Genomic DNA, 21,697 nt, shown 5'->3' on the forward strand with positions numbered 1-21,697 from the left:
TAGGTCAGGCTGACCTCAGTAGTAACAGCACAGGAGAAAGCAGAAGGTGTACCTTGTTTGGGACAACGGATATTTGGGACAACAGTCCTATCCATTTGAGATGACTTGCCATGATGGAGAAAGTGATCTTGATTTGTATGTTTGGCCATTTTGCTGAAATAAACCATTTCAGGAAATCTTTGGAAACGGAAGCGAACACATGAGCTGATTACAAGTATAGATTTTATCCAATCTTTCTAATTTAATTAGTCATGGAAGAGGTTGTTGAGATGGCAGCAACGGTTTCCTCAACCTGATTAGTTCCACGGTGGCTGTTGTTGACAGTATTTCTCAAGCTGAGATCTATTCTCTTTAAATAAAAACACTGGAGGTTGGTACCATAATGGAGGTGGGAGGAGGGCAGAGCATAATCTCACACCTCACAGAGAAATGTGAGGCTGAAAAATCTACTCCTACCAATAGCACAGAAAAAAGCCCTAAGGTGAAGATGAGCTCACTGTTGCTAAATGAAATACTCAGGAAAGGCATTTATAGCCCCATAATTGACAGTTATTCACAGTATGTTCTAACTTGGAGTGCAGTAAAACAAGGGTGTGACTGCGTATATATGAGAGAGAGAAAAAAGAGAAAATATTTTAGACAACTGATATTTAAAAACTGCGTTCCCACATACACCCATGTTCCCACATATGCCCATGTTCCTTCTCCATGTGGCACCCATGAGATCACCAGTTCGTCTTTTGAAATCTCATTTGTGATCCCTAGGATTTTACAGCCAAGTAACATGAAGGGTTGCCAACTGACCAGAAAGAAAGAAAGTGTGGTGTGTTTCTTTGCCTTTTCCAGCAGTGTGATCTGCTAATAATAATAATAATAATAAATTTATTCTTATATCCCGCCCTCCCCCAGCAGCTAAAGCTTTTCTTGTCATAGTGATAAAGTTATGCCAGCTGAGGAAGCTGCTGTTAAAGCTGTATGAAGGGAGATCAGTAAAAAATTGGGATCTGAAAGAAAAGGTATGCCTAGGCCAGCATTCTGATACTCTGTATCAATTTATAGCTAGACAGGGGTGAAAGCTGGTATTTGCCTATACAGAGCACTGGTAAGAAAATGGCAGAAGTGGTACCTCTCATCTTCTGCTCTGAGAACTCTCTCACCCAACAGAAAGCAGCAGTAAAAAGTATGTTACTCTCACTCCTGCTGCTTGGAAGAGTCAGGGAAGGTGATGGTCTGTTGCCTCAGTCTGTATGTTTTTAGTGTCTTCTTCCATGTGCCCAGAAAGGAAAAAGAGATGCTAAATTAAACAGTTTTATATTTCATTAAACATTGTTCCTTCCAGTTTTGTGTCACTGCACTGTTACTGTCTGACTTTCCCACTCATCTTTGCTATGTAGAATAATATCACCAAATTGACCAAAATACATTTTTATTCAAATAAAATGGATAAAAGGTTAGTTTTCAAAATGCTGACTGTCTGATTATGTGAGATGTTGGTATGGCTCTCTTTCAAAATAGAACGATTGATTTGCTATCCTGTCTGTTATTGCAGGAGCATGTTTCCATGGATACCGATTTACCAGTCTGCTTTGCTATGCTCTGGCAGTGCTGGGAGAGACTAAAGCATATTCCCAGATAGACTGGTGCACATTGAGGGTGTTATTGCAAGCGCAGAGGTCAGGATGTGCTAAGGATGCTATTTCATAACCTCATGAATTACTATTATAGGAAAAATAAGTTTTGTCCAAGAGATGGTGAGACTATGAACACTCAATGGCTTTGAATTGAAGTGGGGAAGTGAAGCGTAACCAAAGTAAGAGCATCCCTTTTCTATAATTCCACAGTTAAAGTTCAATATTTTCCCACAACAAATACTGCCTACCAGAGAATGGCTTGTTTACATCTGTAAAGCCTTATACAAAAGGTGGCACAAGGATCCAGAAACACAAGAGAACCAAAGTAGGCCAGGGCGCAATTTGGATAGCTGATTTTGAAGCTGCAGAAAAGTTTTAAGCCTGTTAACAATTATAGAGAATGTAGAAAGTGAATCAGATGCTATGTATCCTTTGCTATTTACTTTATTTATAGTCCACCTTTCTTGCTGGAACTCAAAATGGATTACTATAATATATTTTATTTATTTATTTATTTATTCTATAATTTATATCCCTCCCTTCCCAGAAAGTGGCTCAGGGCGGCTCACAACAACGACAAAACAATAAACAAGGTACAAAGTTAATACATTTAAAGTCAAAACATTTAAAAAAACCTAAAAACCTTAAAATCTTAACATTAAAACTATCCAGTATATTTCACTAAAATCTGATAAGCTACATTTATCTAGTCGGCATAAGCTAACCGGAAGAGGGTTGTCTTACAGGCCCTGCGGAACTGAGTAAGATCCCGCAGGGCCCTCACCTCTTCTGGCAGCTGGTTCCACCATGTGGGGGCCATTGTAGAAAAGGCCCTGTCTCTGGTTGTCTTGAGACGGACTTCCTTGGGCCCGGGGATGGTGAGAAGGTTTTGAGTCCCAGACCTCAGTACTCTCTGGGGAACGTGTGGGGAGAGACGGTCCTTCAGGTAGGCAGGTCCCAGGCCATATAGGGCTTTAAAGGTAATGACCAGCACCTTGTACCGGACTCGGTATGTTATTGGAAGCCAGTGCAGAGCCCGAAGGCCCGGCCGGATGTGCCCCCACCTTGGGAGGCCCAATAACAGCCGGGCCGCGGGTTCTATGCATGGAGGAGTCGCCAGTTGAGTGATAACAAGCTCTTTAATAGGCATGGTATAAAGTAAGGCTACATTACAAGACTGAGGGTGGGGGCCTACCGGCCCAACTTATATACATCTCTGGATTCCCATGCAAGCACATCACTGGGTCATTCAAACCAGTGGGAGCTTGTGATTGGTCTAGGGCTGCAGAGATTTGGATCCTGCAGCACTTTGTTCCCAAGCCCCCACGCTCAGTCCGTATGACTCCAATAAGCCCGGCAGGCACACCCAAAGTCTTCACTTGAGTCCACATACATAACAATTACAAAATCTAAAAAAAAGAAAAGAAATGGGAACAAGCCATGATGTCATAAGAAATGTAAAAACTGGATTACAACAAGCAATGCAATAAGAACAAGATAATGCATGCAAGGAATGGAAATTTTGGGTGACTCCTAGAGTGTCCCATGGTATTGTGCCATCACTTCCTGCCATACAGCTGGAAGTGACATTATAGCATAACAAAATACAGTTTTGCCCCTCCCATTTTTTCCTACTGCTGTATTAAGTGGTATCAGAGGAAGGAGGTTGCCTGTCAAAGCAAGTGATGTTGCCAGCCTAGAGAATTATAGTAGCTGTTGCTTTTGCCTAGGGTTGCCAGCCTCCAGGTGGGACCTAGGAATCTCCTGTTTTTACAACTGATCTCCAGCTGGCAGAGATCAGCTCCCTTGGAGAAAATGGCTGCTTTGAGGGGTGGAAGATGAAGACGATATTGGATTTATATCCCGCCCTATACTCTGAATCTCAGAGCGGTCACAATCTCCTTTACCTCCCTCCCCCACAACAGACACCCTGTGAGGTAGGTGGGGCTGAGAGAACTCTTACAGCAGCTGCCCTTTCAAGGACAACTCCTACGAGAGCCATGGCTGATGCAAGGCCATTCCAGCAAGTGCAAGTGGAGGAGTGGGGAATCAAACCCGGTTCTCCCAGATAAGAGTCTGTGTACTTAACCACTACACCAAACTGGCTCTCTGTGGCATTGTACTACAATGAGTCCCCTCCCCTTCCCAAACCCCACCCTCTCCTGTGTCCACCCCCAAAGTCTCCAGGTATTTTCCAACATAGACCTGGCAACCCTATTTTTACCCATGATGGCAAATTTTGTAGATCCATACAGAGAGTTTTGTGTGTATATAAATAGTATGTGACGTGGCCCTATGTGAAGGTTGTAATCTGAAGAATACTTACTAGTTTTTATTTCATGGCACTGGCTTCCAAGTGCACATCAAGAAGGAGAAGAAGAAGGAGGAGGAAGAGAAGAAGAAGAGTTGGATTTATACCCTTGTCCTTCACTTGGAGTCTCAGAGTGGTTTACAATCTCCTTCCCATCCTCTCCACACAACACCCTATGAAGTAGATGTAAGAAAGCTCTGTGAGAACTGCTCTTGAGATAACAGCTCTGAGAAAACTGTGGCTAACCAAAGCTGTCTGCATGTGGAGAAATGGGGAATCAAACCTGGTTCTCCAGATTAGAGTCTGTTGATCTGCCTTAAGTTTCCCTTCTTTCTCCTGGACACTGTCTCTTTATTGCACCATCTCTTTCTCAGAGATTCTTTGGCTGGTTACTCATTAGACCAGTTGGATTGGCTGCATCCATGTTGTCATTTTGCCTTTATGAAGTATCACATCATTCTAACATAATGAGCTCAGATGCTTGGCAAGCAAGCAGGTGTTAAAAGTGACTTTTTGGCAGTCTTCTCACACTCATCAGAGAACTCAGCCTGAACTGGTCACCTGAGTACTTTATCCTATCTTGAGCCAAAATGGAAACACAGATCTTATCATATTTCTTCCAGACATTTTAGATTATGTCTTGAGAATGTTGCACAAAATATTAGGAGAAAAGAAGACCACAATACAAGTTGCACTTAAAATGGATTAGATTTTCCAAAGTGGAAAAAAAGAGCTCAGGAAAATAAAAAATGTGCTACAAATTCAGTTAGAATGGCATTAGATTTTTCTTCAGGTAAGCTGCAAGCAAAGTAGCATTCCACTGATGTTGCCTTTTTACCTTGGGATTCAGAGGTTTACTGCCTTTGAATGTGGAGGTTCCCTTTAGTCAGCATGGCTAGTAGCCACTGAAAGACTTATCTTCCATAAATATGTCTAATCCCTTTTTAATGTAATCTGTGGCCATCACTACATCCTCTGTCAGCAAATTCCACATTTTAGTGATTTGTGTAAAGAAGCATTTCTTGAAAACAGTGTACATATCTTGAAAACATTGGCTTCATTGGATGCCCACAAGTGTTATTATTTTTAGAGACAGAGAAAATGTTCTCTTTGTTCACTCTCTCTACCCCATGAATAATTTTATAAACCTCTAAAAACACAACATGAGATGGATTGACTTTATAAAGGAAGCCACAGCCCTCAGTTTGCGAGACCTGAGCTAGGCTATTAACAATAGGACATTTTGGAGGACATTAATTCAAAGGGTTGCCTTAAATTTGAAGTGACTTGATAGCACTTCAAACACACACACACACACACACACACTTCTCCCATAAGTTGTCTCTTTTCTAAATAGAAAAGTCTCTTCAGCCTTTCCTCATGGGGAAGATGCACCCTCATTACCTTGGTTGCCCTCTTGTGGACCAGAACTGCACACAGTATATCAGATGAAGCCACCTCATAAATCTATACAGGGGCATTCTAATGTTGCTCACTTTATTCTTGATCCCTTTCCTAATAATCTCTAACACAGAGTTTGCCTTTGTCACTACTGCAACACACAGGGTTGACACTTTCATTGAGCTATCCATTAAAACCCCAAGATTCCCGCCCCCCTCTGTCTCAGCACATTCAGGCCTTACTACCCTAAACTTGAAGCTGGGATTGTTTGTTCAAAAATGGCCAGTGTTTCAGAGACAACTCATTAACGGAATGAATTTTGCTGTATGAAACTCCTGTCCCTGTATTGCTTTACTTGGAACTTGGCCAACAATGGATAACACCGTGTTTAGAATGGAAATGTGAAAGAGACGTCTTTCTTTTGCAGTTTCTTATCTTCACTTTCTCATCTATTTTGAAGTCTCTGTCTGTTTTCTCCTTCTCTTTTAACTTTTTAAATGCTGCCAAAAATCTGAGCTATTTGTTGAGAAAATTATGTTATCCTATGCCCTATTTCTGTCACTTGGCTCTTCAACTTCAGCTGCTGCAACTTTTTTATTCTTTCTGTTCTGTGTCTCCTCAAGAAGTGCCCTGTTTTCATTTTTTTCCTAGCAATTATAAAAAAGGATTTGGTATGGTCCTCTCCCCACTTACCCTGGGCCGCTTCCAAATGCTTTGCTGAATGTTGCCATCAAAACCCACTTGTTTGTGGAGAAGGGTTCTTTCCTAGCTCTTTCCCTGCTGTGCTAGTTTTCACTGTGCAGGGAGCTAGCTTTCATTACGATGTGGTGCAATGTTCCCTCTAAACCGCAGAGTTTCGTGAGCAAAAATTCTACTTTGTGAGCTACGGCATTAAAGTTGTGAGCTATGAACGTATGAACATATGAAGCTGCCTTATACTGAATCAGACCCTTGGTCCATCAAAGTCAGTATTGTCTTCTCAGACTGGCAGCGGCTCTCCAGGGTCTCAAGCTGAGGTTTTTCACACCTATTGGCATGGACCCTTTTTTGGAGATGCCAGGGATTGAACCTGGGACCTTCTGCTTCCCAAGCAGATGCTCTACCACTGAGCCACCGTCCCTCCCCATAAATGCATAAATGAGAGCCAGTTTGGTGTAGTGGTGAAGTGTGTGGACTCTTATCTGGGAGAACCGGGTTTGATTCCCCACTCCTCCACTTGCAGCTGCTGGAATGGCCTTGGGACAGCCATAGCTCTGGCAGAGGTTGTCCTTGAAAGGGCAGCTGCTGTGAGAGTCCTCTCAGCCCCACCTACCTCACAGGGTGTCTGTTGTGGGGGAGGAAGTTAAAGGAGATTGTGAGCCACTCTGAGACTCTTCGGAGTGGAGGGCGGGATATAAATCCACTATCTTCTTCTTCTTCTAAATTAGTGTGCTCTGGGGTCATCCTTCCTGATCTATGACAAAAATGTGTGAGCTGGAGGCTACAAATCTGTGAGCTAGCTCATGCTAACTCAGCTTAGAGGAAACAATGGATGTGGGGTACATTCAAACATGCAATCCGGCCACCTGCATTCTTGAAATGGTACAGTCAGAAGGATGGCTGCATGATACTCCAAAATATCTTGGCATTCCATAGTATCCTGTTGTCTCAGTCTGTTGTACTAACACATTATTCTAGGCTGGCTTGCAGTGCAAGAGTATTTCAAAGCAGCATAAATGTTGGAACTATACCTGTGCCTGGATCTATCTGCATCTTTGCTAGGGCAGCAGCTTTTGATATTGGGCATTTTGTTATTCTCATTCTTGTTCACAGAATTTTAAAGATATAATGACAAAGAAGCTATAGATGCAGCTTTTAATGTATTATTCAGCAGTAAACAGGAAAATGAAAAAATCAGCCTTTGCTTCAGTAATTCAAGTCTACCAAAGCTGTAGCGCTGATTTAGCCACTCCCCCAAGCCTGACTCTTGCCGCATGCATTTTTAATTTGTGGGGATGTGCCTGTACCTCACAGTGGATGGAAATGTTTTCCTACCATTGTCTGAGCAAGGCATTGATTGGGTATTTCTCTCTCTCCTTTTAAAACCCAGACTTTCCTCAAAGACTCTTGTTTAGACAGTTACCATTTCACATAAAATTTAAGTTGTTAAAAATGTGTGCTGTATAAATGAATACAGAGGCTACCGTTTTGATTGGCTGTGAAGTGAGCAGACCCCCTCATGATTTTTAAAAATATTACTTCAGAATAAGAAAGGGCTTGTCCAACATCTTGTGACACAAATAGACCACTCTATACTTACAGTATCACTTCTAGGTTCCGACTTTAAAAAATTTCCTAGGAAGGAGGATCCAGGTTGCTTGAGATGACTTGTTTCTTCACTGATTTCTTTTTAGATTCAATTCCTTTGTCCAACAGCTTCACACAGGTGCAGAAGCTTCAGTATGTGTTAAATAGTGGGTTTGATACAGGAAGAGGCTTGGTTGCGGTGAATTAAAAGCTCTTTATTGTGATTACAGCATGGCAACAGTTAAACTAGGACTACTGTACTGGGCCAATTGGGCCAACTATATACACTCCAAAGTTCCCATGCTAGATTGTCATTGGGTCATTTGAACCAGCAGGGGGCTGGCGATTGGTCTGAGGAAGCAGAGATTTGGATCCTGCTTCCCATTGTTCCCATGTCCCCAAGCTCAGTCCTAAAGGCTCCACTGAGCCAGGCAGGAACTAACAACCCTCATCAAACACAAAATCACACATACACAACAGTATGCATGCACACAGAACTGCCCTATTCATAAGGGGCCTCCTCTCCACTTCAGTGATGTCTGTGGATATTATAGAGATGAAAGATGTACACAAAAAGGCAAGCAAGAGATTGGAGCACCTGCCCACCAGGGTGGTTGTCTCCCCAGTGTAGGGCCTGGGGCACTTACCCCAGATACCCTGTGGCTAAGATTTCCCTTACACTGCATTTTTAGCTGGGATACCTCAGTCTTGAAATTCTGAGAATTGCAGCTACCGGAAACAAGTTACGTGAGGTTCTGAAAAACATACATACTTTCATTATCTAACTTTGGAATTCCTGTGTGCTTGATCATGAATAAGTCCCCTTAAACTCAGCCAGACTTACTTTGGAGGAGAAAAGCATTCGACACATATACTCTTTTGAAATTGAGACTGTCAGTATCCTTTAATGGGGCCTGTCCAGGCCCTATAGAAGCAGCTTTAGCAGTTTAGTGCTGCCTCTCTGCTCACAGTGAAAAAATCACTGTTTGTCACAGGGTAACACCAGAGCACTAGTGACAAAGACTGCAAGGATATAAAGCTTATTCAGAGTTCATACATACTCATGGACAGAAATAGTTTCACATTTCCTTTTAAGAGCATCTTGGGAGTCATGTATTTCTGGGTGTGGTCATGGGCACTGGTGAAGAGCTAGTGCAATGTTTCCAAATTCCTCTATGTGGATGAGACTCCTGGGACTCTGACTAGTGGAAAGGCTTAGCTTTGAAGCTGTCAAAATGGTTAGGTGGCTTCAACCACAGACAGGAAGCTGTCATTTGCAAAAAGCTGGATGGTTGTGTCCATTGTCTGTGATCCTTGAAGCACTCACTGATAGAAATTTTAAGTGATTCATGTAAGTTCAGAACTTAGATGTCTGAGGTACCAGAACCCCAAGCATGGCAGCAATAAACAGTTCATCCTTAACTACAATAAAGTTAGAGTCGCAAAGGGATGGGGTTGAGCAAATATCATATATAATTTGATTAATATATAATATATTAATTAAAATATTAATTGATTAATGGACATGAAGAGGTGAAGCAGATGGAACAATTGAAAGCTGTTGACCAGTAGAGGGCAGGATATCACAAACCATTTTTTTTGAACTTTCAGAATTGCTTGTTAGCAAAGTCATAGGCGAGGCACAAAGGGAGAGTAGCACAAATACGTGGCAGAGAGACTGAGGTAAAAGGGAGGAAAGAAAGCCTCCCCCCCCCCCGATGATTTCATGAGGACTTAAAAAAACAAACAAAGCCGGTCTGAAAAGATGGATGAACCCACATATGAAAAACGGATGGTATTGGTCATCATGTGAGATGGCAGGGTGGAGGGAAGCATGTGTGTTTCATAGCATGTGGGCTGGAAGGAAGAATTTGGTAGGGCACTGCAGGAATTTATCTAGGTCATGTGCTTTTTAAAATAACTTTTGTTTAGTGATTATGTGCTAAGGAACATGGACTGGATTCTGAAAGAATTAAAAGATGTTAAAATTAAATTGCCACATTTTGGATATTGCACTGCACTGTTTAAATTTACTTTGATCTTTAGAACTACCATATAATCAAGATACAATATGCTTCTTCTATTTCAGGAGCAGCACTAAAGAAGCTTGTCCCTAAGCCCACCCCCTCAAATGGCCATATCTTTTCAGTGCTAGAATGAGGTAAGATTGGTGTCATCAATGACCACAAGAAGATACAGCTATGAATCATCATGCTCCTAATCTCTAACCATAACAATAAAAGGATTTAAGGACCTCAGTACTGGTAGATCTTCTCATTCTGTCACTTGGCCACTTGGGTGCAGATGTGCAATACTTTTGTTTCTGAACTGTATAACAGTGACCTGCATGCCATAAATTCATTCATGTTCAGGCAGATGAAAGCACTAATATTATTTTAGAATGCAGACATATGCCAAAAATTAAAAAGGATTCTCTTGGTTAAGGTAATTTGAGGGATTTCACCTCTTCTGAACAATTGTCATATTTTACTATTCTACTGAATATTGGTTGCCTTATACCTGTTTTCCCTGAGCTGAAAGCCCCATTGAAAAGCAGGGACTGTACAAGACATCCCCAGAAGTTAGGCTTGCACACCTGTTGGTTCAGCTTATGTTCTGTTTACCAGTCATGAAACAGGGAGCAAACCATTCAGTGAACAGTTCACATGTGTTGGAATGAATCTGAATGTGTTCGGTTGCATGATTATGACTGTTGTCTGGCTATTGATGCAGCTCCTGCCACCTGTCTATTGCTGCCACCTCCTCTCACCATTGAAAGGGCACTTAGTAAAATGAAAAATAAATCAGTTTGAGATTTTTAAAGCCAAAATGTACTGTTTGTCTCTGAGCCTTCATTGTCTGCCTATCAACCAGCTAATATTGCAGTCATTTCTTCTCATATAGATACCACTGACTGCGCAGCTACAAAGGCATGCATTGCCATCTAGCCAGTGTTGGTGATGTAAAGGTTACATCTTATTTACAGGTGCAAAGATGGAATGAAATGCAAGCAATTCCATGCTTTATATTTGGGTCAGTTTAATGACTGGAACAGCTATGAGACTGAGGGATACTGCCTCTCCTCCAGCACAGAACTAGGCAAAAGCAGCTGCAAGCTGCAACAACAAAGCAACTACAGTGCAAGTGCGAAGCTGCTCAGTATGGTTCTGTGCTCATTATGAACTTTGCCAGAGAACATTGAGGCAAATAGATTAGGTTGAACAAGGTATGTTCACCTGGTGATCATTTTTGTGACAAAGTTCTTACCATACCTAATTCCCTGTTAGATGACCATCTGCAGCAGCTCTGCATACAATCCTTTGCTCTTCCTTCTCTTTTCCTGAACAGATGACTGATGCTTTTGTTGATGCTCCGATGTTCCAACCCATGGATGGCACTTTTTGGTTCAGGGAAATGCATACTCAGAAGTCTACAGCTAAGTATGCAATGCTAGATTAAAGAAGGCCAAATTTCACAGGAATGTGATGTTACACCATTGGCTTTATGCTAATTCTTAAAGGGGATCCTGGTCTTAACCATTTGTGCCACTATGTCTGCTTGCACTAATATGCTTTGCAACACTTCTAGGAGGCCAAACTGGGTATCTATTTAAAGCTAGACCTTCTGCTTTCATGTAGAAAGAAGGGTTTGATTTTAAGACCTGCCGAGGTGCACAGATGAAGGGAGCTGCAGCCCCTTGCTTCAAGTGTTTCACTTACCAGTGTCCCCACACTCACTTCCACTGAAGAACCAGTGTTGGAGAAGCAGTCCAGACTATCTTCCTTCTAGATGTGCAGGGAATTTTTTTAATATGAGGGAACAGTATATGGTACAAAAATTAATTTCTATGAAGAAATTTACACAGGGAATTTGTGGTAAAAACTTGATGGTACCATTGCATTAAGAAGTGCATTAAGAAGTACTCATCCATTGCATGAAGAAGTGCTTTGGTGCCATAGAATTTTACCACAAATCCTAGAGAGTCCCTGGCGTGGTGTGCCCAGCGTGATGATGTCATTTCTTGGTGATGTCAGCACACAGGGCACATCACACAATGACAGGGCTTTTGGGGGGGCAGGGATCCCCCTGGTGGCTTCTTCATGATGGTGGGTTGGGGCTCCCCAAACTGGGGGATCCCCCACCCCTGGCAGGAGCTTGGCAGCCCTATGTAATTCCGGGAGACCTCCAGGCCCCACCTCGAGCTTGGCAGCCCTAATGACTACTTATGCAGGTGATGGAATACAGTAGTCATATACAACTGCAATATATATCAGTTCCAATTATAAAGGATATAATTTTTTAGGTAATATCATATATAAATGGAATATTCTGTAGATTGCAAGCATGATAATTGATAATTTATTAAATGTATACCACTAACAAAATAATACTTAGTGTATCATTCCACGACACCCATGATCTCAGAAGGTGACCCAAAGTTGCTTTTGAAGCAATAATATAAAATTACCCTATTCTAGCTGGCAGATATGCCACATTTTCTCCAGATAGAAAAGAAAGTGAATGTTGAGCTCATAAAATGTGAGTGTTAGTTTTATGTTACAATATGTTTTGTGCTGGAGCAGGAATGAGTTCCTGGGACTTTGGCCTTTTCTTCTGCTAGTCTGCATATTTTTCATAGCCCATTCAATTTCAGAGGACACCATCTTGTGCTTAAACCTAAGTCAAGTGAAGCAGGTTTTCTAAATTGGGTCCTAGGACTAAGTGTCCTCAGTGCTTCAAAGTTTTCACAGAGAGGATGGCATTGGTCTTGGCTCTGCTGTCTTTGCTTGCCCAACAAAAGCTTTTAACCCAAGCTACTTCTGCAGTGGAAATCTTTGCAACAGAATATTTAGGGCAGAGCTGGCCTTCTAGGTCTATATAGTATGCTGTATTTATTCAGTATTCCTGTATATACTAGATCATGTTAGCACTTTGACTATTCATTATAAATAAATACATTGTAGATTTCTTTCCCTATCAGATCTAAATAAAATTTTAACTATTTCCCTGTATCATATTTCATGTACAGCATTATACTTTATGCATTAGATTTATTTATTGCTTTTTACATTGCAGATGAAAATTACCTAAACTGTATGTGGATATGGCCTCTTTTCAGCCACTTATTCTGTTGAGTTATTTTGATTGCCTTTCATAAGGTCTTTTTCTAGCATTCGTCTTCTAATAAATGCTAATGATTAATACCTTTTAAATTCCTAATCTCAAATATGTCTTCTATAATTAACTGCATGCATCCCTCTGTGGATTCAGGGCCATGTGAAGGGCATGGCTCAATGCTAGAATATCTGCTTTACATGCAAAAGTTCACAGTTTCAATTCCTGGTACCTCCAGTTAAAAAGCTCTGGTAGTAAGTGATGTGAAAGACCTTCAGCTGAAACTCTAGACAATTAATGTCAGTCAGAGCAGATAATATTGATCTTCAAAGACCAGTAGCCTGGTTCAGTGTATGGCAGCTTCATCCAAACTAACCCAGCCAATGTATGAGACACCTGTAATCAATACATATTTCCCAATGGCGATCATCCACTTTCATCAGACCAGTTGAAAAATTCATTGTCAGCACTGTCAGTTTGTGTATGTTCTCCATAGCTGCATGCGAGTGCACACAATGCCAGTGTTTATGCATGCATTCAATGACAGATATGCATATGTCCCTCAAGAAATACTGATGCTTCATGAGAACATGCCAGATTTCATCCCACCTCCTTAGTGGATGCCCAACTAACTCAGTATCCCATAACTTTGAGAAAGCAAAGTGCAGTCCTTTCACAGCAGGCATTTTGATTTTTTAAAAGAAGTATTTCTTGAGGGACATATGCATATCTGTCAATGAATGCATGCATAAACACTGGCATTGTGTGCACTCGCATGCATCAAAACATTCTGACAAGCAACCCATATACATATTGCTGTTTTTCTGCATACCAAGAGAGTCCCCCAATTCTGTAGAAACCCCTGACTTTTTGAGTGACCTTGTTTCACTGCTCTACTGATGGGCACAGTGTAAATTCACCATTAGTAGGAATTATTTATCATCAGCCTTTGAACAAGCTTGAGCAACAAAGCAAGAAGAACTCAGCTGGGTAACTTGCAGGGAATTGTATCTGAGGATTGAGGAAATAACTGGGGACTGGGGGGTGCTTTCTCCTCCTATGGTGCTTAATACATGGGATTTATTTAATTACTGCAAACAGATTTTAATACAAATCTGAATAATCTTACTGTGATATAATTTCCTGTAGAAAAAATGAACATTCAAAAACAATAGTACAAAAATAATCTTTCAGTGTTAATAGTGCAATCCTACCTTCTAAATCCATTGAAGTCAATGGGTTTAGAAGGGTGTAAATCTGATTAGGATTTTGCTGTTAATGGTCTGTGGCTCAAATCCATTGTGATTCAAGCCAAACTGCATGGATTTCTGACTCTTTCTCCTGAATTCCAGTGTATATGATGTCATGAGTGGTCTTCCTTGGGAATTGCAAAGTATCTGTCTCCCCTCAAAAGAATTCCGGTGTAGCCATGAACACTGAGAAGGATTAGCACCTCTCAGGCCTGCAGCCTGAAGATTAATCAAGTTAAGTGCATTTAAATAGCTAAAATGATAAACCCTCCCCTCATCCAGTTATGCGGGATTTAAAATAAACAACAAGCTGTGCCTAATATTAACTCGTACTTCTATTCATGGTGATAAGGAGATATACTTGTAAATCTCATGACACTTGGAGAGAAAGGCTCCTCGGCATGAAATCATGGCACAGAGACAAAGCAGGATGTGTTATGTATATGTATATCAGTGTTGATGTATGGCACACTAATAAGCCCAAGCCAACAAGGGTCAACTATCAACCCACTCGGTGGTGTTATTTTTGGTAACTGTAGACTCAGTACTTTGCTAATGGAAACAGCAACAACAGATGGTGGAAAGCACAGGAGATGATGCAATGATACAGGTGGCATGAAAGAACCCGTTTTTGTTTTTGTTGTCAAGTCACAGCAGACTTACGATTACCCTGTAGGATTTTCAAGGCAAGAGATGATCAGAAGTGGTTTGCCATTGCCTACCTCTGGGTCACAACCCTGGTATTCCTTGCTGGTCTCCCATTCAGATACTAACCAGGGACAACCATGCTTAGTTCTGAGATCTGATGAGATCAGGCTAGCCTGGACTATCCAGGTTAGGGTGAAAAACCCCTAGGCCCTGCCAGTGCTCCCTTTAAGCTGTGGAATCTTGTGAGCAAAAATTCTACTTTGTGAGCTACTGGCATTAAAGTTGTGAGCTACTGCATAAATTAGCTTGTTCTGGGGCCATTTTTCCTGAGCCAAGACAAAAATGTGTAAGCTGGAAGCTAAAAAACTGTGAGCTAGCTCACACTAACAGCTTAGAGGGAACACTGGTTTCTGCTGTTTTCACTTCCTTATGAGGGGTGAAAGCCCTGACCTGGAAAGCCTAGACTAGCCTGATTTTGTCAGATCTCAGAAGTTAAGCAGGGTCAGCTCTGGTTAATATTCGGATGGGAGACCATCAAGGAAGTCCAGGGTTGCTATGTAGAGGACCTCCAAACATCTCATGCCTAGAAAACAGTATAGGATTGCCAGAAAAAAGGGTGGTGAGAACACACAAGCATACATGTACATAAAATGAAGGAATGAGGCTTTTGAATTATGAACTTAAAGGCTTTTGCTAGAATGCTGTACTTGTATTTTGTGCATGAACATGGACTTGTCAAATCCACAAGAGGGAAATGTAAGATATCCCTTTCCTTGATAATGAAATCCGAAACCCACTGTTCCCATTTGGATCTGTAATAAAGCTAAAGCAAGCAATATGTATTTCAGTTTGCATTAATCATCCATCTGATTGTATTCATAAATGTATGATAAAAGAGGAAAAGATGTTTTATGTTTTTATGTCTTGGGACTGAACAGATCACAATCTTTTGTGTCTTCTGTTTAGCATATTAGCAAAGGAGTTAAATAAATTAGGAAACATTGATGTATTGAGATGACAGATCAATTAGTTATACAGTTTTATAAGTTTTGCTTACAAGCCTTTTACTCCTAGATCTCTAACAGTTGTGGCACACCAGAGCTCTCTCTTAATTCACCAATAACAGAAGACTTGCAAGATTTTCTGAGGAACTGAGCTATCTTTCATCCTTTAGATCTAGCAAGCTCAGTTCTACAGGGTTGCCAATCCCCGGGGGGGGGGGGCAGGGGATCCCCCATTTTGGAGGCCCTCCCGCTGCTTCAGGGTCATCAGAAAGCAAGGGGGGGGGGAGGGAAACGTCTGCTGGGAACTCTATTATTCCCCATGGAGACTTATTCCCATAGGAAATAATGGAGAATTGATCTGCGGGTATCTGGGGGGGGGGTGTTTTTTGAGATAGAGGCACCATATTTTCAGTATGGTATCCAGTGCCTCTCCCCAAAACACCCTCCAAGTTTCAAAAGACTGGACCAAGGGGTCTAATTCTAGGCGCCCCAAAAGAAGATGCCCCTATCCTTCATTATTTCCTATGGAAGGTAGGCACTTAAAAAGGTGTGCGGTCCCTTTCAATGTGATGGCCAGAACTCCCTTTGGAGTTCAATTATGATTGTCACGACCTTGCTTCTGGCTCCACCCCCAAAGTCTCCTGGCTCCACCCCCATAGTCCCCAGATATTTCTTGAATTGGACTTGGCAACCCTAGTTCTTGAGTAAGCTTACCTCAAATTCCTATTACATTTTTTATAAATCTGCAGCAAATATGAAACTGACCACAACATAGAAAACTTCAAGATGAAATTTCAAGGCTGGATGAGAAAGAACAGCTTAAAAAAAATGTTCCTGATTGGAGAGTTTGCAGGTCTGATGTTTATCTTCCTTTTTAAAAATACAGACCAACAACAGCAAAAGTGTTCACAGAAAGGGAGTAAATGAACCTAAATATACTTAATTCTGATGGTATGAATGACACTGTTAATGTTGGTCTTTCCCCCATTCACTTAGCTGCATGTACCAACCCCGTTTTTTATCTATATGTGATATAAATCTTGTATATTCACTCTCATAGTTTCTTCTACTGTTTACTTAAGACTTTTCAATGAGAACTTTTTTATGATTGTGCTCCAAATTATATCATTGTATTAAAAACTTGCCATAAGTGCTGTACAAATGAACAAATGCTCTTAGCTTTGCCTTGCATTTAGGTAATTCAAATATAAATGACTCAGAAAGGCCTGCATAGCATTGGAAAAATATTTTGAAGGCTCCAAATCTGTCTGGAACTGCACCCAAGCAATCCATATGCATTTAAGCATGTATATGGGTTGCTTGTCAGAATGTTTTGATGCCCTCCATGAACAAATGGATGTTTTAAAATTCTGAACTGTGTTTTGAATGTGGTTTTCTATCATTCTGTATCTTAACAAGTAAATGGATGTTTCATTTCTTTGGTGTGCCTGTGATAATTTCTAGAGTTCCCAGGTCTACTGCTGTGAAGTACAAAAATCTGTGTCTTTAAGATGCTATACAACATGAACTTTGAATATTATTTACTAATGTAACACCAAATAATGATCAACATACATCAAGGAGTGGATACACAATCTCAAAATCTACTAGATATTAATAACACCAAATTGTAGTAAGCATACTTATTACAAGTTTCAGCCAGTTCATACTGTTCATTTCTCCCAATGGGCTCCATCTATCTCAGACAATCTGATCCTTGCAGTGTCCTCCTCAGCTCCTTCTGCTGCTGATGTCCATAATTACCATCAATTTTTTATTTTATTTATTTGATTTGATTTATATCCCGCAATCCCCACCGAAGCAGGCTCAGGGCGGCTCACAACATAAAATCGCAACAATTAAAATCAATAAATATTAAAATTACACATTCAACAGTGAAAAAAGAATATTAATTTAGTGCTATTTCAGTGGCGATGGCATTTCCTCAAATTCCCTGAGATACAGGCACCGTGTCAGTTAAATGCCAACTGGAAGAGAACAGTCTTGCAGGCCCTACGGAACTGCGCAAGGTTCCGCAAGGTCCTCACTTCCTCTAGTAGTTGATTCCACCAGCAGGTGGCTGCAATCGAGAAGGCCCTGTCTCTGGTGGTTTTTAATTTGGCCTCCTTTGGCCCCGGGGATTACTAGTAGATTTTGTGATCCTGATCTAAGTACCCTCTGGGGAAAGGTTGGAGGAAACTGACTCCCCCTGTCAGATTTGGTCACAAAGACCATTTGCTTAGTGACTTCTTGGAGAGAGGCAGCATCTTGACCTATTTATGCTCTTTTTTTTGTCCTTCTGATAAGAAAGAGGAGTCCATTGTAAAAGGCCTGGTCTAGAAGCAGGCCCAAGACACCAAATCTATGGGATAATCAGTCCCAGTACTGCTGACCAGTGCATGAGGTCCTCCAACTTCTGCCAGATTTTTCACTGTTGACAGCAATTTTACCTGCTTCTTTGCAGGAAGAAGCACTTTTGCCATCCTTGTCTGAATCCTGGCCCCTAAGTGGACTATGTCCCTGTGTTATACCACCTATATACCCTATTCATACATGTGTTTTGGGGAGGGCATAGCCAACCTTGCACTGCAGTGTGAGCAACCCTCAATAACGCTGGACGCTTATGATATTGGAACTTTGGAAAGTCTGCCAAGCTTGGCACACACAAAATGGAGTATGGCCTCCCTTTGGTCAAGCTGACCCAGCTCTAAGACATGCTGTCATCCTCAAGCACATCACCTACAAGCCTCTAGCAATACAGATAAATATGTTTCCATCTCCTCATCTCTGGCTAAGGTGTGGTCCCTGAGCTCAGGAGAAAGCAAGCACCTAGCTAATCTTATCATCCTCTCAGTCTCCAAGAAATGCATCAACTAAGAAAAATTATTTTCCCTTGAATCTCTGTCCTCTCATCAAACCTGCCAATAACATCTCTGGGTGTGTTGATACCAATATTTCCTGCCAGCACCCTGTCTCCAACTCTGAATCCTCCTACTCCACCCCAAATATTAATTACTCTTCTGTTCTCCTCCAAAGAATCTAATCACCCAACCTAGTTTCATTCTTCTCCCATCCCCTTTCTAGAAATGGGCTATCAACACCTATTTGGCCCAGCACCCATCTCCTAGCTTCCTGAGACCAGGGGCAGCCCTAGACTTTCTGGTAAATGCTAAATTCTGGTGCCTCCCGGACTGCTCCCATTCTGGCGTCCCCAACACAACATTATAGTCATAACAGGGGACCTTCTGTTTGCAAATCAATCACTCTTTCTCATTTTCCAAGTGGATTAAAAACTCTTGCTGGCAAGTTTTCCAGTCAGAAAGCGGAAAGCAGTGAATTGTGGAGGGCGGGGAGAGTATGAATGGGGAGGGCGGGACGTCTGGAGCCGGAGAGAAAGGAGGCAGCAGCCAAAGAGGGGAAAGGAGCGAGTTGGGGAGGGCGGAAAATCTGCAGCCAAAGTGAAAGGAGGAGACAGCCAAGGAGTGGAAAACAGCGAATCAGGGAGAGCAGGAAGGCTGGAGCCAGAGTGAAAGGATAAAGGGAGGAGGAGATAGGCTTCCCAATCCCCAGGTCCCAGAGGGGGATCCCCCAGTTTTACAGGCTTCCCCCCTCCCCCAGCCAGCTGGCCGGCGGGGGAAGCCCCACCCCCACAGCCATCATGCACCTCCATGAACAATTCCCATAGGGAATGATGAGGAACTGATCTGCGGGTATCGGGGGCTCTGGGGGGCCTGTTTTTTGAGATAGGGGCACTAAATTTTCAGTATAGCATCTAGTGCCTCTCCTCAAAATACCTCCCAAGTTTCAAAGAGATTGGACCAGAGGGTCCAATTCTATGAGCCCCCAAAGAAGGTGCCCCTATCCTTCATTATTTCCTATGGAAGGAAAGCATTTAAAAAGATGTGCAGTCCCTTTAAATGTGATGGCCAGAACTCCCTTTAAGTTCGATTATGCTTGTCACACCCTTGCTCTTGGCTCCGCCCCAAAGTCTCCTGGCTCCACCCCAAAGTCTCCTGGCTCCACCCCCAAAGTCTCCTGGCTCCACCCCCAAAGTCCCCAGATATTTCTTGAATTGGACTTGGCAACCCTACCCGGATGCTGCTGCCATTTGCGAGGGTGAAAGGGAAGGTGGGGGGAGGGGCGTTTAGGCTTTTCTTTGCGCGCGAGGAGGACGGGCTGCTGCGTCGCCGTCTTTACGCGCTGGTATTTGTTCATTTTACCTCAGGTCGCGCTTTTCCGGGGGCGGGGGGACGGAAGTCTCAATTTTCTCAGCCCGCGGTGTCTCTGTCGCTGCCCCGCGAGGGTCCTGAGAGGATTTTTGCGCTCCAGTCAGCCGGGCCTGGCTCCGCCGCCTCCACCACGCCCGTCCTCCTCGCCGCGCTCCTGCTGCCCCTCTGCTGCGCCAACGCCGCCGGCGAGGCCCTCGGCCGACAGCTCCTCCGCCGCCGCCTCCTCCTGCTGCTGGGTACCAGCGGGCCCGCTGCCTACGGCCTCACTGGGCGGGGAGGGGGCGGCAGCGGCGCCTCGCCAGCTCCAGGATGGGGTGGCTCGCCATTTCCCCCCTCCCCCCGCTTCCATTTTGGGGGGGAGCGGGGGAAGAGGGTGGAAATCCTGGGGTCCCCCGCCAGGGCGGGAGGGTTGGGAAGCCTACATCCGGGCCACTTACTTAGCTGACCTAAATGCACAGAGGCGGAGCCTAAATACTCCTAAAGACAACATGACAAAGAATAAAAGATTACACATCTCCCTTATTTAGCTCTTCTAACAATATCTCATCAGAAAGTAGGGTTGCCAATCTTCAGTTGGGTGGCAGAGATACAAAGCAATTGAGACTGTATAAATTAGTCTCAATTATGCTTCTGCAAACTAACACAAATAAACTTACTCTATAGGGTTGCCAATTCCCAAGTGGGGGCAGGGGATCCCCCGGTTTGGAGGTCCTCCCCCTGCTTCAGGGTCATCGGAAAGCGGGGGGAGGGGAGGGAAATGTCTTCTGGGAACTCTGTTATTCCCTATGAAGATTTATTCCCACAGAAAATCATGGAGAATTGATCAGTGGGTATCTGGGGCTCTGGGGGGGCTGTTTCTTGGGGCAGAGACACCAAAATTTCAGTATAGCATCTAGTGCCTCTCCCAAAAATACCCCCCAAGTTGGACCAGGGGGTCCAATTCTATGAGCCCCAAAAGAAGGTGCCCCTATACTTCATTATTTCCTATGGAAGGAAGGAATTGAAAAGGTGTACCGTCTCTTTAAATGTGATGGCCAGAACTCTCTTTGGCATTCAATTATGCTTGTCACAGCCTTGATCTTGGCTCCACCCCTAATGTCTCCTGGCTCCACCCCCAAAGTCTCCTGGCTCCACCCCCAAAGCCCCCAGATATTTCTTGAATTGGACTTGGCAACCCTAGGGGCACCCAATTTGGTACCTCCAGAAGGCTGGCCTCCTAGGCAATCACCTAGTTTGTCTAGTGGCAGAGCCTGCCCTGGTTGTAGGAATCAGCATCCTATAAAAGAGATGTTGCCAAGCATTCCTCCTCAGGTGCTAGCACAATTTCCATTGCCTTTCATGTGGCTTTGTGACATTAGTGTGGGAATCAGCACAACTGCAGTAATAAATGTGCTGCAAAAACACAGGTGAGCCCCAACAAAACCATGTATTGATTATGTAAACTCATATTTGCCTGTACATCAGCAGAGCCCTAGTAAAGCAAATGGGAGTCTGAGAACATTTTCTACTAGCGATACTAAGAAAGCTTTAAAATCTGGAATGCATCACTTGTGAATGTTGCTCACATCAGAGCCAACTGAAACCAAGCCATTTTTAGACTGAATGTAAGTCTAGCCAATGTGGGCTATACATACAGATTTCAAATGCAGGAAATGCAAAAGCACAGTTAAGCATGAAAATGCTTGGACAATGCAAATCCTGTGAAAAAGAAAGTCCTAAAGTTATACATGAAGTTATTATACATGTTTTAATTAGTCCAATGAGAAGTATTAGAATCCCATCCCCTAAAATCATCTTTATTTATATAATTTGATTTTGAAGA

At 42.7% G+C, this 21,697-nt stretch overlaps 1 protein-coding gene across 1 annotated transcript in view; it reads left to right on the plus strand.

The window, feature by feature from the left end:
- Window positions 1-21,697, plus strand: part of PARL (presenilin associated rhomboid like) — a 530,597-nt gene that overhangs the window by 200,195 nt on the left and 308,705 nt on the right. The gene's annotated exons all lie outside the window — the stretch shown is intronic.

The sequence above is a fragment of the Heteronotia binoei genome, chromosome 6 (assembly GCF_032191835.1).
Source record: "Heteronotia binoei isolate CCM8104 ecotype False Entrance Well chromosome 6, APGP_CSIRO_Hbin_v1, whole genome shotgun sequence".
Lineage (NCBI taxonomy): Eukaryota > Metazoa > Chordata > Lepidosauria > Squamata > Gekkonidae > Heteronotia > Heteronotia binoei.